The 16,294-nt window shown below is 40.1% G+C and overlaps 2 long non-coding RNA genes and 1 other non-coding gene across 3 annotated transcripts in view; 2 read left to right on the top strand and 1 right to left on the bottom strand.

Annotated features, from left to right (window-relative positions):
* LOC121036057 (uncharacterized) overlaps positions 1-3,959 on the bottom strand; it is a 5,025-nt gene extending 1,066 nt beyond the window's left edge. The window contains exon 1 of the long non-coding RNA XR_005793206.1: positions 2,626-3,959. This is a non-coding gene — a long non-coding RNA (uncharacterized LOC121036057). The remainder of the gene's footprint in view (positions 1-2,625) is intronic.
* LOC121036056 (uncharacterized) overlaps positions 1-14,290 on the top strand; it is a 15,771-nt gene extending 1,481 nt beyond the window's left edge. The window contains exon 3 of the long non-coding RNA XR_005793205.1: positions 13,786-14,290. This is a non-coding gene — a long non-coding RNA (uncharacterized LOC121036056). The remainder of the gene's footprint in view (positions 1-13,785) is intronic.
* LOC121036602 (U6 spliceosomal RNA) lies at positions 7,546-7,652 on the top strand. The gene has a single exon (XR_005793415.1). It is a non-coding gene; the product is annotated as a U6 spliceosomal RNA (small nuclear RNA).
* Positions 14,291-16,294: the final 2,004 nt, after the last annotated feature.

Raw genomic sequence — 16,294 nt, 5'->3', positions numbered from 1 at the left:
CCGCCGCTGGGTTCTGACTTGCCATGGGAACATATCACCACCAGGGGGCGGTACTTGCTAAGGAACAAATACCAGGCTGGGCTCCGTGCCTTCCCTTGGGAAACTGGGTGAATGTGGTCACGAGTCACAAACTCCCAGTTATAAGACAAATCAGCACTTGGGAGCTATGTACAGCATGACGACTATAATTAACAGTACTGTATGGTGTATTTGAAAGTTGCTTAAAACAAGTAAATCTTGAAAGTTCTCATCACAAACACAGTGAAGCGACCCGTGTTAACTCATTGTGCTAATCCTCGTGCTGTATGAATGTATTTTAAGTCTTTGTGCTGTACGCCTTAAACTGAAAGTGTTGTATGTCACTTATAAAACTGGAAGACAACAGAGACTCCCTGCCTCCATAGACGTGTCTCCGTGGCCTGAATTTTATATTCCCAACGGCTCAGGGAGTGTAATTATCTTTGGTTTTAAAATAAGAAATGCAGGGGCACCTGGGTGGCTCAGTCGGTTGAGCATCCAACTTCAGCTCAAGACGTGATCTCAAGGTTTGTGGGTTCGAGCCCCCCACTGGGTTCTGTGCTGACAGCCCAGAGCCTGGAGCCTGCTTCCCATTCTGCGTGGCCCTCTCTTTGCCCCTCCTCTGCTCACTCTCTCTCTCTCTCTCTCTCTCTCAAAAATAAACATAAAAAAAATTAAAATAAGAAATGGGAGGGGTGGAGAGGGGAAGAAATGTAAGTAAGCGGTAGAGCTTTGATAATGCCAGTCAAATTTTACTAGGCCACTTCTCATTTAAGATACAATTTCAAACTATGAAATATAGATACACATGTATGTATGATGTGTGTGTCTTTTGCTTTCTCCTTAAACTTGCATGCAATTACTCTCTTGAAAGATCTTTGTTTTATCAGTCCCTTTAGACTTGAACCCCATCTAGTTGCCTTCAGAACATTTTAGAGCCATATTTGAACAAAACCTCAGAACATAAATTTAAGCAAGTTGAATCCTATATATGTCACATTGGGAGGATAATTGGAAGTCACAAGTATCACAGAAATTAACTTGGAAGGATGTTAGTAACGGTAATGTCCAACAGGTGTTGAACATATGCCAATCAATCAGGTTTATTAATTCTTGCAACCTACTCCTTCAATAGGCACATAATAATCTTTATTTTCCAGAAGAGGAAATGCAGGTTTGGAGAACCTGGGAGAGCTACCCACAGTAGATCAAGAACTCCCCCAAAATATTTCCTTACACTAAATCTCCTTTCTCACCTCCTTCTTTACCAACTTTCTCCCCAAGTCTTAGCCTCACTCTCTGGGTCTCTCTCCCAAACAAAAAGAGTCATCAGGTCTGCGGCAGTAACTATCAAAGGTCGGCCTAGATAGAACATCTTGTTGTGTCAGAAAGCAAGAAAATACTCAAAGACAGGCAGAAACATGCTCAAAGGGCACAGGATCCAGCTTGACAAGGGTTTTCATTGTACAAATTTAGGACCGTTTAAAAGAATACTGATAAAGGAGTCTAACATTATTGTATATGTTAAAAATCCAGTTCATAGCGATACTAAAAAATAAATGGGAGCAGAGAGGAAGTTTTCTTTACAAAATCCAGAGGGTGGAACAACAGAATGGGGAAAAATCACCACTCTGCATCTACCAGTGTAATCATTGTTTCAGAAATGAGTCACCTGTGGATGCTAACAGCATTGGGGAACATTTTTCCAAGATCAAGATATTCTCCTGGTGTCTATCACCCCAGAGGTTATCCCCCAAAGGGATAAAGGAAATTTCAATGGAGAAATCTACTGCACACCACCTTACCAAAGTGGTCAAAATTATCATCACCCAAAATGGGACCATCTCAGACACTATTTATGCCTCCTGGTTGTGATATAAACATCACCCATGTAGTATAAATGTCTAACCTGATTCTAAAGAACCGCGAGGAAAAGAAATCAGATATATCCAGAAAATGACACATTCTACAAAACAACTGGCCTAAGCTCTTCAAAAATATCGGTTCCACGACAGATGAACCAAAAAAGTTCGGGAGCTGTTCTAAATTAAGGAAGCCTAAAGAGATAGGCAATGACTGGCCATGTATGATCCTTGCTCGGGTTTGGGATTTGAAAGAAAAAAATTCCGAGGACATTAGTATGACAAATTTGAATATGAACTGTATAGTAAATATTATTGTATCAATGTTGTATTTCTTGGATTTGATAACAGAATTATGGTCATGAAGGAGGAAATCCATGTTCGTAGGATGGGGGAATATTTAGGAGTAAGTATCCTCCTGCCTATAACTAATTCTCTAATGGCTCAGTAAAAATGGAGGGCTTTATATCTGGAGAGGAAGCAAGAGAAATTCAGCAAATGTGGCAAAATGTCAACACCTGATGAGGCTAAGTGAGGTGCTGATCACATATTACTTTTTCGAGTGTATTCTGAAATTTTTCAAAATGAAAAGTTGGGGGAATAAACCACAGTTTTCAACCACAGAAGTTTGCTCACATTGCAATGCTACAGGCCAGCTGTGGTCCAGCAATTTCATTCCGGAATCCAAACGGCCCCCCGGCCACCCCCCACCAGCCTGGGACCAGCCTGGGACCAGCCTGGTTACCTGGCGGAGGGAAGGGAGAGTTTGGTCTGCTCAGTGCACTGGTTCTTGAAATCTTCTCAGGCTCACTAGCTCTCGGCCTCATGGTCCCCTAGCCCCAGCAATTTCAATGGCCAAGCCCAGTGGCAATCCAGTGGGCAGTGTATGCCTTCTTGGGATCTGGCGAATGAGGTTATCGAATTCAAGGAGAAAGATAACTCACTGACATCTAGAATCCAATAGCTCGGTTACCCACCCAAGACTGGTTATTTTCCCAAGATCACTAGCTGATAAGGGACTCCAGCTCAGATCCATCTCCAAAAGTCATGCTTTGTTTTTCTCTCAAATTCATGTATTTTTTTAATGAAAACATTTGATTTTACATTTTCAAATTGTTACACATTTATTTGCTTGAAAACTCAAGAAAATATGTAAGGTATACCTTGAAAAGTTTCTCTCCCAGTTCTTATCCCCATTCATCCCCAAAACCTCACACAGGCTATCACTGTTACTAATTTTTTGTGTATCCTTGAGAGTTCTGGGTGCCTCTATCAGCTAACCCAAATGTATAAACTTATTTCCTCCCCCTTTACGACCTAAAATGTAACATACCAAACACATAGTTCTTTGCCTTGCAAAGCTGTGCTTTGAATCAACGTCAATCTGTTCGTATGGTTCTCTTGAGGATGGGCACCAAGACAGAGTTAAATATGCAAAGATTTCGTTTGGGCTCCATACCAGTGAGAGAAGAGGGGAAGACTGGCTCCACATGAAATCGAAGGGAAAGGAAGAGACAATGGAGGTATTCCTGACCGCCCCCCCTGCCAAGCAGGATAAGGAAGCCTGGTCAAGACCAAGAAAGGAGGGGGGACTCCTTAAGCCCAAGCCTACCACTAGAGGGCTCCCAGTCTCCCTGGGGCAGGCCGGCCACACTCAGCCTCCCGGCTGGGAGCAGCAGGTGGGAGGTGTGCCCTCAGAGCAAACATGGTGGATTTCAGAGTTCAGTGTCTGGGGCTCTCGGTCATGACACCCCCCTGTAATTAGACATCTATGAAGCACTCAAAACGAGCTGTATTTAAGAAATCAAATAATTAAAGAAGCACTTGCTATGCATTTTACACTTACTACATAATAATCACACACAAACATTTCTGTCAATGATCTCATAGCAGGGCTCAACACCCTCCACATCCACGTGGCCTGAAAGGTACAGACAAACACACAACTCCTGAGATTATAAGAACACAGGAAAAATCAGGTGCAACTCAAGGCTTTTCTTTCTGTTAGTGTGATACCATGGGGCAAATTGGTACCTTCACTTTGAGGCAGCAGTGGAGGGAGAGAGAGAGAGAGAGAGAGAGAGAGAGAGAGAGAGAGAGAGAGTATCCATGGGCTTCTGGAGAAATGAAATGCAGTTGAATATAAAAATATACGTATCGCCCACTCCTTCTGCTAGCATTCCTCCTTTAAACTATTCCTTTCTTCCTCACACCACAAGAAAATCCGTTCTTTGTTACTAGTAAACAAGAGATACAAATCACCAAAGTGAAAGGGGTTTTTTTAGGTAATATTTTCTATTTCATTTCACAAATTTGAGTGTGTGTGTGTGTGTGCGCGCGTGCGTGCATGCATGTAAGAATTGTGTTAGGAAAGTACATTTTTTGCTTCTAACCTTCATTAATAAATACCAAGTAATGCTGATTTAAAATGTTAATGATTCAGTAAGTCTTGAGGATGAGACATTGAATCACAAGTTGAAGGGAGTGTATGGATCATTTATTCCACCCACCTCATTTACTAGATGGAGAAGATGATTCACAGAAAGATTGGTATTTGGCTCAAGGTCATACAGAATGCTAGGGTAGCATCTGGGAAAACTGGAAACACCAGGGCATGTGGAAAATGCCAGGACTTCTGAAATTGGCATGTGCTCCTTAAAATGCTCTGAATCATCCCACCCTGCAACAGCCACACCAAACCCTTCATTTCACAGTTCTGGGAACACTGCAAGAATTCTCTTCCCATTTGCTTAGGACTTCAAAGATGTACTAATCCCTCAAACACATGTTAGTATGGATTTTCTTTGATGAAAAGGGACAGATCTATTCTCCAGAATTAAGCTCCTCCTTTCTTCCTCCATCCGGTTTCAGAGTGAGTCCCTTCCAGTTCACTTAGCGTCTTTCAGGATGGCTCCTGAGGGTGAAAATTAGCTAAAGTGATGCTCTTTGGTGACGTGAAATACTTTCCTCCAGAATTCCTCTCCCTAATTATGCATAACTTCTTTTTTTTCCCCACTTTTTATTGTTGTTTTAAACTTTTGACTTTCCCCTGTCTTATTCCTTATTCCTTGGCCATGACACTTGCCTGTCCCTACTCCTCTCCCCACCATCCAATCTTGACCTGCCCTGGGAAGAACACACAAGCTGAGTCCTGAATGCCCCAAAACCACCCACACCCACTGACTAACTCATGAAATGTAGTTACGTGAGGAAGTAAAAGCATGTATTAGATCCCAGATCTCTACTTCTTAGCCCTATGACCTTGGGACAGTTGGACCATAATTTACTTAAACATACTCTCTCTGAAGTACACTCAGGATATTTGAACTATTTTGCTGCAGTGAGCATCTGCTATCTAAAATCTGTGCACTGGTATATTTCTTCAGAAGAGGTTCCTAGCAGTGGAATTGTTTGGTCCAGGGTATATGTGTTTGAAATTTTGATAGGTACTCTGCCAAAATGTCCATCAAAGCCATTAACCAACAAGACAAAGCAGAGATGTGTTTGTTCCAGATGACAGTTGCAGATATTATGGTAGTGGTAAAAGGCTACACTTTCATGCATCTCTGAATTGGTGAATGGGGTCCAAAGTCACACCCTCTCATCTTCCTCCTTTCCCACTTCGTATGCAAGAGCTTTTTAAATGTGGCCTGGCATTTACCTGTTTGAGTCTGGCACTTATCTGTTGGAGTACTCAGAGGAAATGCAAACCCAGAGCCAGTAATTTGTCAATCTCTGTTTCAAAGCGCTGGATTATATCTCTCAATCCTATTATAGATGCTTGTACTACCTAATTGTATATCTGCAATTAGAATGAGTTGTTCTATCCAGACTTTCCTTAGTGTTTTCCTCTAGATTCCCTCTCAAATGTTTTTAATGCTTTTATTGCTGTTTTACATTACACAAACAACATAACGTCTCTATAAAAGTTCAAACCCATAGAGAGCAAAGCATGAGTTGTCCTTCCCAGTCTCGCTGCACCCTATATGTCAATATCTGTCGCTATATCTCAGCCATGCTTAGGTTTTCAGTCCATGATTTGATGCTCAACTGCTCCGCGTACTGACAGTATTCAGGTTGTTCAAATGAATCCCCAAGTAGAAGTGGCAAAGGCAGTGAAATATAGGGACAACTAGAGAAAGAAATAGAAACTCCCTGAACAGTTCTCTGTGACAACTGTGGGAGTATTTTGATAAGTGTTGGCAGCAGGACACTGCATGTGATGTGGGGAAGGAAACCTTGGCATTCAAACAAGCAAATGGTTTGGCGACAGTTTATTAAATTTCTGCAATGCTTGCAAATGCCAGTAACGCTTTCTCAGACCACAGACTTACTACATGTGACAGGTGTGGGAACGTTTCACAATTGTCATCAAATAAATGGCCCTTCAAAATTAAAAAAAGTATACGAGCTCTGAATAATTGTCACCACTGAAACACAAGCCTACTGGAGTTGATATATTTAAACTTGTGTATTTTGGTTGCTTCTGTGCCACAGAATCAGAATCTAAGTAAGCAAAGGCACCCAAGTACAATTGTAACTCAATCCCACTGGTAGGTTTTGGGTCAACTGTTAGACTTTCTTTATACCAAATAAAAGTCCACATTCATTCCTAAATGTATATCTGTAAATGCCTACATTTAAAAAGATTTCAAAGCAATAGCTACCGTTATGCCTTAAGGAACTAGAATAAGAAAGAGCAAACGAAACCCAAAGGCAGCAAAAGGAGGGAAATGAGGAAATTAGAACAGAGATCAATGAAATAGTGAACAGAAAAAACAACAGAGAAAATGAATCCAAAAGTCAGTTATTTGAAAAGATAAACAAAATCAACAAACCTTTAGCTAAGCTGACCAAGAAAAAAGAGAGAAAACACAAATTACTAAAATCAGGAATAAAAGAGGGCACGTTACTCCCAACCTTCTAGTAATAAGTTAGATTTTAAGGAAAGCTATGAACAACTGTATGCCAACAAATCAGATAACTTAGATGAAATGTACAAGTTCCTAGAAAGACACAAACTGCCCAAACTAACTTAAGAAAAAAATTAAAAATCTGAATAGGCCAATAATAAGTAAAGAGATAAAATTAGTAATTTAAAATTTTCTTTACAAACTCTTCCAAAATATTGGAGAGGCAGGAACACTTTTAATTCATGTTATGAGGCCAGAATAATCTGATACCAAAACCAGAAAAATATATCACAAGGAAAAAAAACAAACTGTAGACCAAAGTCCCTTATGAATATAGATGTAAAAAATCTTCAACAAAATACTAGCAAACTGAATCCAGCAATATAAAAGGATTGTATGCCAGGACCAAATTTATCCCAGAAATTCAAGGGTGGTGTAATATATGAATATTAATCAATGTAATACACTATATATAGAATAAATAACAAAAAAAACCACATGATAATCTCAACAGATGCAGAAAAAGCATTTGATGCAATCCAACATGCTTTCTTCATCAATACGCTCAACAAATCAGGAATGGAAGGGAACTTGCTCAACCATCCATAGATAACATCATACATGATGCTAAAAGACTGAATACTTGCCCTTAAGTGAGGAACAAGAAAGAAAAGGATGTCCACTCTTTCACTTCTATTTAACATTGTACTGAATGTCATATCCGGACAATTAGGCATGAAAAGGAAATAAAAGTGCTCACTTCAGCAGCACATATACTAAAATTGGAACAATACAATGAAGATTAGCATGGCCCCTGAACCAGGATTAGACACAAATTCATGAAGCATTCCATTAAAAAAAGAGCAAATAAGTATCCGGATTGAAAAAAAAAAAAAAAAGAAGAAGCAAAACTATCTCTATTTGAAGATGACATGATTTTGTACATAGAAAATCCTAAGGAATCCATTAAAAATGTATTAGAACTAATAAGAGTACAAGAAGGTTGCAGGATACAAGATCAATATACAAAAATCTATGGTATTTCTATAGACTGGCATTGAAAGTTCTGAAAATAAAATTAAGAAAACAATACCATTTACAACAGCATCAAAAAGAGTAAATTATTTAGGTATAAATTTAGCAAAGGAAGCACAAGACTTGTACACTGAAAACTACAAAACATCATTGAAAATAAAGACCTAAAAAAATGGAAAGATATTCTATATTCATGGATCAGAAAACTTAATATTGTCAAGATGGTAATACTCCCCAAACTGATTAAAAGATGCAATATAATTCCTATCAAAATCCCAGTTGGCTTTTGAAAAAATGGACAAGCTGATCGTAAAATTCATATAAAATTGCAAAGAACCCAGAAAAACAAAAAAAAAAACTTAAAAAAATGAAGAATAAAGTTTGAAGAAGCATGCTTCCTGCTTTCAAAATTTAACTATAAAGCTACAGTATTTAAGATGATGTGTCACTGGCTTACAGATAAACATAGAATGATGGAAAAATTGAGAGTCCACAAATGAACCCTTACATTTATGGTCAATTGATTTTTGACAAATGTACTAAGACATAATAGGGAGAGAACAATATCTTCAATATATATTTCTGGGACAACCAGATATCCACATGAAAAGAACAGAGTTTATTTCTGAGATATATTTCCCATATCAGACAACATACACAAAAGTTATATGACTTCTTCACAACATATACACAAAGTTAATTCAATGGATTATAAACCTAAATGAAAGTGCGAAAACTACAAAACTCTTAGAAAAAAATTTAAGAGTAAGCCATTTTGACCTTGAGTTAGGCAGTGGTTTCTTAGATTTAAAAAAAAAAAAAAAAAAGCAGAAGTAAAAATAGAAAAAAATAAATTGCACTACATCAAACTTTCTGCACAAAGCATCAAGAAAGTGATCAGATTTCCACAGAATGGGAAAAAAAATTGCAAATCATATATCCGACAAGAAACTTGTATCCAGAACATATAAAAAACACAACTCAATAACAAAAAAGGGGCAACCAATCTAAATTAAAAGTGGGCAAAACATTTGAATAGACATTTATCAAAGAAGATATGCAAATAGCCAGCAGGCGTGAAAGCGACATCACTAACCATCAGGGAAAGCACATCTAAACCAAGTGAGTTATTACTTCACACCCATTAGGTTGGCGATAATTAAAAAGGCAGTTGTTAACAAGTGCTGATGAGGATATGGAGATACTGGAACCTTCAGGCACTGCTGGTGTGAATGTTAAGTGGTACAGCTGCTTTGAAAAACAGTCTGGCAGTTCCTTGAAATGTTGAATGTACAGTTATCGTGTAACCTAGCAATTCAACTCGTAGGCATATACCAAGAGAAATGAAAACATACATCCAAACAAAAAGCTGTACCTGAATATTCATAGCAGCATTAGCCATAATAGCCAAAAAGTGGAAACAGCCCAAAAGTCCAACAACTAATGGATGAAAACCAAAATGTAGTGAATCCATATGACAGAATATTATTCATCAGTGAAAAGGAATAAAGTACTGATACATGCCACAACATGGATGAGTCTAGAAAACATGTGAAGTAAAGGAAGCCCATCAGAAAAGATGACATAGTGTAGGGTTCAATTTATATTGAGTGTTGAGAACAGGAAACTCTATAGAGACAGACAGTAGGTTAGTGGTTGATTAGGACTGGAGGAAAGGGGTTGAGACTGAGGGCGAATGCAATGGGTACTAGGTTTCTTTTAGGAAAAGACCAAAATGTTCTTTTTAAAAATTTTTTTTGAAGACAAGTATTGTTTATTGAAAATTTGTTTTCTGTTTTATATAGATGTATCTGTGGGTAACAGTTGTGACAGTCAAAGTAAGATGTTCTAAAATTAAATATGGCGATGGTTTCACATCCCTATAAATATACTGAACAACACTGAATTTACACTTTAAATGGGTAGATTGTATAGCATGGGACTTATACCTTAACAAAGCTGTTTTTAAAAAAAAATTCTGACCAGTCTGGCTGGCCTTTTGAAAGGATACCTTATTCCTACTCCCTTGGTCATGACACTTGCCTGCCTCTTCCCAGCAAACTTGACATGCCCCAGAGAGAAGGTAAGCTGGGTCCTGACCACGTAAAGCCACCCCAAATTAGTTGGATACAACCAACGTGAAATGCTGGTGAGATAGCACAGCTCCAGAGATAAGCTGCCTTTGTTCAAATCCCTCCTCTCCACTTTTTAGCCCTTGACTTTTATTAGTTTATTTGCACCTCATCCTTCTAATTAATCATAAAAAATTGGAGCCATTATAATACCTTGTAGCATCTGGGGGCAATTAAAGCAGTTAATACATAGGCATTTAGCACACTAATGGGTATACTCAATGAGATCAGTTTTTGTTACTGGGAGTTGCCTGTTCATACTCTGACCCTTGTGGGTCTAGTTCCAGCCACATTTCGATGATTTCTCACTTTACTTCACATGGAGATAACATCAGTTGCCTTCACTGGGCTCTGTTACATAGCAGAAGGCACCAGGCCTCTTTGCTACGCTGTGGGTGGGCAGCATAGCCATTTGGGCATGGGAGGTAGTTTAGTGCAAATCCATAGTTAAGGAGAATTATGTGTTTTTAATTAGAACATTTTCTGCATCGAGTGTGTAACAACTAAAGGGACACATATTATCTCATTCTTAGAAAAATAATTACACGTAAAATAGATTAGGAGTATAAAGAAATGCACTTAGAAGATAGTGAACATTGAAAGGGCGCCTGGGTGGCTCAGTCATTTAAGCGACCGACTTCAGTTCAGGTCATGATCTCAAGGTTCATGGGTTTGAGCCCAGCATCAGGCTCTGCGCTGAGCTCAGAGCCTGCTTCGGATCCTCTGTCTCCCAATCTCTCTGCCCCTCCCTTGCTTGCTCACACGTGCACATCCTCTCTCTCTCTCTCTCTCTCTCTCTCTCTCAAAAATAAACATTGTTTTTAAAAAAATAGAATGTAGTGCACCTTTAAAACGTTGAAAGAAGGGAGTGTATTTGCAATTCTAGTTTTAAACTTTTGACTTATTTGTAACCTGATTGTGTTTTTTTATTCAACTTAGGTTAATTTTCCTGTTGGTATAAGTCATCTCTGATAATCATCGTGTATTTATTCTCACCCCTTTCCTTTGCAATCTACAGTATTTAGATGCTTTGACAAGCTGGAAAATTCAATTCAGTGTTCTCTTCAATAAAAAATTTCCATCATGTTTGTCAATGAGAATTTGAGAATCCAGGTAGTAATATATAACAGATATCTCAAATGTTGGTAACTGAGTATTTATAAACAGACAGGCTGGCTGACTTTTTTTGTTTTTTACTTGTGACACTTTCATGAGCTTTTATAATAGTTTAGAGCAGTGGTTCTATATCTTCCCTGAGTAGCTTTTTTAGACTTTTTCCTAGTACCCACCCCCATGACATTTTATTTTTAAGATTTTATTTTTAAGTAATTTCCACACCCAATGTGGGGCTCAAATTCACAACCCTGAGATCAAGAGTTGCTCTACAAACTGCTCTACAAACTGAGCCAGCCAGGTGGCCCCCTCCATGACGTTTTAGTGTCACTGATACAGAGTTGACCCTTGAACAACAAGGGGGTTACGGCACCAACCTCTCACGTACTTGAAAATCCACATATAACTTTTAATCCCCCCCAAAACTTAACTCCTAATAGCCTGCTTTCTTTTAAAATTTTTTTAACATTTATTCATTTTTGTTTTCTTTTTAAAAATTTTTTTTAATATATTTTTTTCAACGTTTATTTATTTTTGGGACAGAGAGAGACAGAGCATGAACGGGGGAGGGGCAGAGAGAGAGGGAGACACAGAATCGGAAACAGGCTCCAGGCTGTGAGCCATCAGCCCAGAGCCCGACGCGGGGCTCGAACTCACGGACCGTGAGATCGTGACCTGAGCTGAAGTCAGACGCTTAACCGACTGAGCCACCCAGACGCCCCTTTTTAACATTTATTCATTTTTGAAAGGCAGAGAGAGACAGGGTGCGAATAGGGAGGGGCAGAGAGAGAGGGAGACACAGAAACAGAAGCAGGCTCCAGGTTCCTAGCTACCAGCACAGAGCCCGACGCGGGGCTCGAACTCATGGACCACGAGATCACGACCTGAGCGGAAGTCGGCCACTTAACCAGCTGAGCCATCCAGGTGCCTCATGCTTTTGACCAGAAGCCTATGGATAACACAAACAGTATATTAACACATATTTTGTATGCTGTGTGTATTATATACTGTATTCTTACAAAGCAGTAAGCTAGAGCAAAGAAAATGTTATTGAGAAACCATAAGGAAGAGAAAATACACTTACAGTACTGTATTTACTGGGGAAAAAAATCCATGTATAAGTGAACTCATGCAGTTCAAAGCCCTGCTGTTCCAGGTCAGCTAGACTATATATCTGTTTAAGCTTTTTTACCACCAACAAAAGAATTGTCCCCCCTTGGGGGCAATATTGCACCCATTGAGAATTCATGGCCTAATTCTAGTATTCAAAGTTTACATGGTAAACTTCCTCCTCCTGCCATTTGTTATTTCAGTAGCAAAAATACACTTGAGGGGCACCTGGGTGGCTCAGTCAATTAAGCATCCAACCCTTGATGTCACCTTAGGACTCACAGTTGTGAGATCGAGCCCCACATCTGGCCCCACGCTGACAGTGCAGAGCCTGCTTGAGATCCTCTCTCTCTGCCCCTCCCCTCCCTCATCCCCCCCTCAAAATAAATAAACATTTTTAATTAATTAAAAAAGAAATACATTCGAAAAACACTCGAATATTGCCATGCTAATTCAGTGTGGTCCATGGATCAACAGCATCACCATCACCCAGTAGCTTGTTAGAAATGCAGACTTTCAGCCCCACCTCAGACCTCCTCCATCAGAATCTCATTTGAACATGATCTTCTGTTAATTCAGATGTCCATTAGTCTGAGAAGCACTGGTTTAGACTACAGTCCTCTACTCAGTTAGGAAACATTAAGTTAATGTGTGAATGCAAAGAATATGCCTGGGCCCTGAAACCAGGTTTTAGGTAAGCCACCCCTTCCTTGCAAGTTCTGACTAATACACCAAATTTTTTTGGTCATCAGTATTCTTTTTTTCTTTTTTAGAGAGAGAGAGGTGTGCAAGTGAGTGAGGGGCAGAGAAAGAGAGAGAATCCCAGGAAGGGCAGAGAGAGAGAGAAAGAGAGAGAGAGAGAGAGAGAGAGAGAGAGAGAGAGAAAGAGAGAGAGAGAGAAAGTGTGGCTCACCCGAGGCAGGGCTCGAGTTCACCAGATATGGGACTCGAACTCACGTACCGTGAGATCATGACCTGAGCCAAAGTCAGATGCTTAACAACCGAGCCACCCAGGCCCCCCCATCGATATTATTTTCTTAAACACAGAAATGGGTGTGTTTTGTTTGTTTGAGAAAGGTTAATTTTATGTCCTTCTAAGCAAGTGAAAAATCCCTATGAAGCCTCACCTCGCTGTCCATAAAATGAAGCCTGTTTTGATAATAATAATTTCACTTGGATCAGGTGACAGAAGGAGCCAGTAATAAAGCAAAGAGATTTTTATCTACTTGACTGTTTTAAAGAGCCTGCAAGTTAGCATGAGGATGAGAGGATACCGAGTTAATTCACTTTGGCTCCTTATTTATAAAGATAGAGTTAAGTTTTTCGTTAATTTTGGGGGGGTCTAAGAATGAAATTTTGAAACGTGTGTGAAATAAATGTGAAACATCTCAGTCATACAGAAGACATAGGCTAGCAAATAACCATATACCTACTACCCAGGTGAACAATCTGCCACGTGTAGCTGCTTCCATATTTTTCTGAAACATTTTAATATTTATTCATGAGTTTTACTTAACTAAGACTTTTGAGGTTAACACTAGAGAGAGTTCCACTACCACGAATCTTCCATTGTTATTTCCATCGCGTTTTCTCCGACTACAGGGGATGAGAAAAAAACCCTGGACCTGTCAGACTTGGTCCAAGTACCAGCTGAGTCTTTATTTTTTTATGTTTCCAGAGGAGCCTTCACAGCAGAAAGCCAAGTTCTCTTTAATTCTCCACTATTGACAAAGACCGAGGTCAAGTTAGGCCAAAAGCCAAAGTGCTCCTCGTTGAAAAATGCTGTGGAAGATTAGGCTAAATACCAGCCACTCTTTCTTAATCAAGAAACTCAGCTAACAAGTTGGAGCTTTTAAATGCAGAAGAAAGAGAAGAGAGTATAGAAAAGAGGTAAGAGGAAGATCAGAAGAGAGAAGAAACAACTTCAACTCAACTCAAATGCCACTCAACTCAAAACCCCAACTCAAATGCCCCTCAAAAGGCATCTCTTTCTTCTATCTCCCAATATCCCTTTCTACATCTTGACTTACCAGGATAAAATTAAATATATTTTAGACAGTTCATGAGAGGTGTGGTGTGTGTGTGTGTGTGTGTGTGTGTGTGTGTGTGTGTGTGCGTGCGCGCGCACGTGTGTGTGTGTGTGTGTTTAGTGGCTGGGGGCCAGAAGGGGAGGGGCAGAGAGAGGAGGTCAGAGGTGTGGTGTGTGTGTGTGTGCATGTGTGTGTGTTTAGTGGCTGGGGGCAAGAAGGGGAGGGGCAGAGAGAGGAGGTCAGAGGATCCAAAGCAGGCTCTGGGATGACAGCAGAGAGCCTGAGGCGGGGCTTGAACTCAGGAACCATGAGCCACCCAGGTGCCGGGAAAGTGCCTTTAAAATCACCTACCTCAGCTCTGTGCTGACAGCTCAGGGCCTGGAGCCTGCTTTGGATTCTGTATCTCCCTCTCTCTGCCCGTTCCCTGCTCATGCTCTGTCTCTCTCTACCTCTCAAAAATGAATAAATGTTAAAAAAAATTTTTTTTAATAAAAAAAATAAAATAAAATCACCTGCCTCAGACCCATTTTCTATATATTAGGAACTGAGGTTCCAGAGGCATTAGGTGGCTCATCTAAGAGTGTCTCTAGGAAACAGAGATGTTACTTCTGGAATGACCAGTATATCCTCACTTCTGATTTTCAGTACTCCAGGATGTTTAGTCCCTATCCTAGGAAGGACTGATGAGGATGGCCACTCCCACCACCAGGACTCTAATCCTGCGTGCTGCTTGCTAAACAGCATCTCTCCCCACGGGGCATTTTCAAAGTCTCCACTGTTGCCAGCCATTGTGTTCACTGGCTCCAAGCCAGCAGACAAGCATTTGAACTTCTGCACCTGAGATGATTCCTAGCCCTTCAGGGAACCAACAGCCTGGCTTTCTTTATAGTATTACACTTCCAGGAAAAAAAATATTTTCGCAGAGTGTTCTAATTCGCAGGAGTATTTACATCTATAAGGCACAAGGCAAGCCTTAAAAATTCGGTGAGATGACAGAGTTTTAAAGCCTATCATATGAGAAAATATGCCCTCTCTTGACTTTTCCAAAGAAACATAAACCTTGGCTTACATGGTGGACAGAATGTTGTCACTTACAGTGTTTTTAGTGGCAGAACTAAAGGTTAATTTGAGCTACTTTTCATCAGGGCCAAAAAAAAGCATTCTGGAAAGACTAACACTATCCACCTGGTTTAAAGAGGATGGATCCAAGAACACAGTGAAATTCTTAAATCTTTGGGAGCAAAAAGCCATCATTCTGTTCCTTGTCCACCTCATCCAGTTTTTGCCAGAGCAAGGTACATCAAGTTCATTTGTGTTCTCCAACCCTCTCCCAAAGATCTTAAAGATGAAAGAACACAGTTGACATGCTGGTAGGAAAAGTTGTTTTGAGTATCGAATGCTAAGTATAGCATTAAGAACTTGATTATGCAAAACATTAAAATATGTTCAGGATATAAACACCAAATAAATAATAAACAGTCCGTTTGCTACACGCACTTCTATTTATCTGCCTTATGTTGGAGGACATACTGAACTCCGTACTTCAGAGGAGGGCCTTGAGGGGCGCCTGGGTGGCTCAGTCAGTTGAGCGTCCAACTTCGGCCCAGGTTATGATCTTGCTCTCTGAGAGTTCTAGCCCCACGGCGGGCTCTGCGCTGACAGCTCGGAGCCTGGAGCCTGCTTCGGATTCCGCGTCTCCTTCTCTCTCTGTCCCTCCCCAACTTGTGTGCGCGAGTGTGCTCTCACTCTCTCTCTGTCTCTCTCTCTCCCTCAAAAGTAAATAAACATTAAAAAAAATTCAAAAGAGGGCTTGAGGACTAGGGCTAAAGACAAAGAGCTGCAGTGGCTTCTATCTTTTTCTATCTGTAATTCAAGAAAAATTAACCGAAATACAAAGAATGCTTTCTTTAATTTTTTAAATTTATTTGAGAGAGAGAGAGAGAGAGAGAGCAAATCTCAAGCAGGCTCCATGCTCAGTGTGGAGCCCAACACAGGGTTTGATCCCATGACCCTGGGATTATGACCCGAGCCAAAATCAAGAGGTGGACACTCAACCGACTGAGCCACCCAGGAGCCCCCAA

The sequence above is a fragment of the Herpailurus yagouaroundi genome, unplaced genomic scaffold (genome assembly GCF_014898765.1).
Source record: "Herpailurus yagouaroundi ecotype Mexico unplaced genomic scaffold, PumYag 162, whole genome shotgun sequence".
Lineage (NCBI taxonomy): Eukaryota > Metazoa > Chordata > Mammalia > Carnivora > Felidae > Herpailurus > Herpailurus yagouaroundi.
This window is presented reverse-complemented; position numbering and strand designations above follow the sequence as displayed.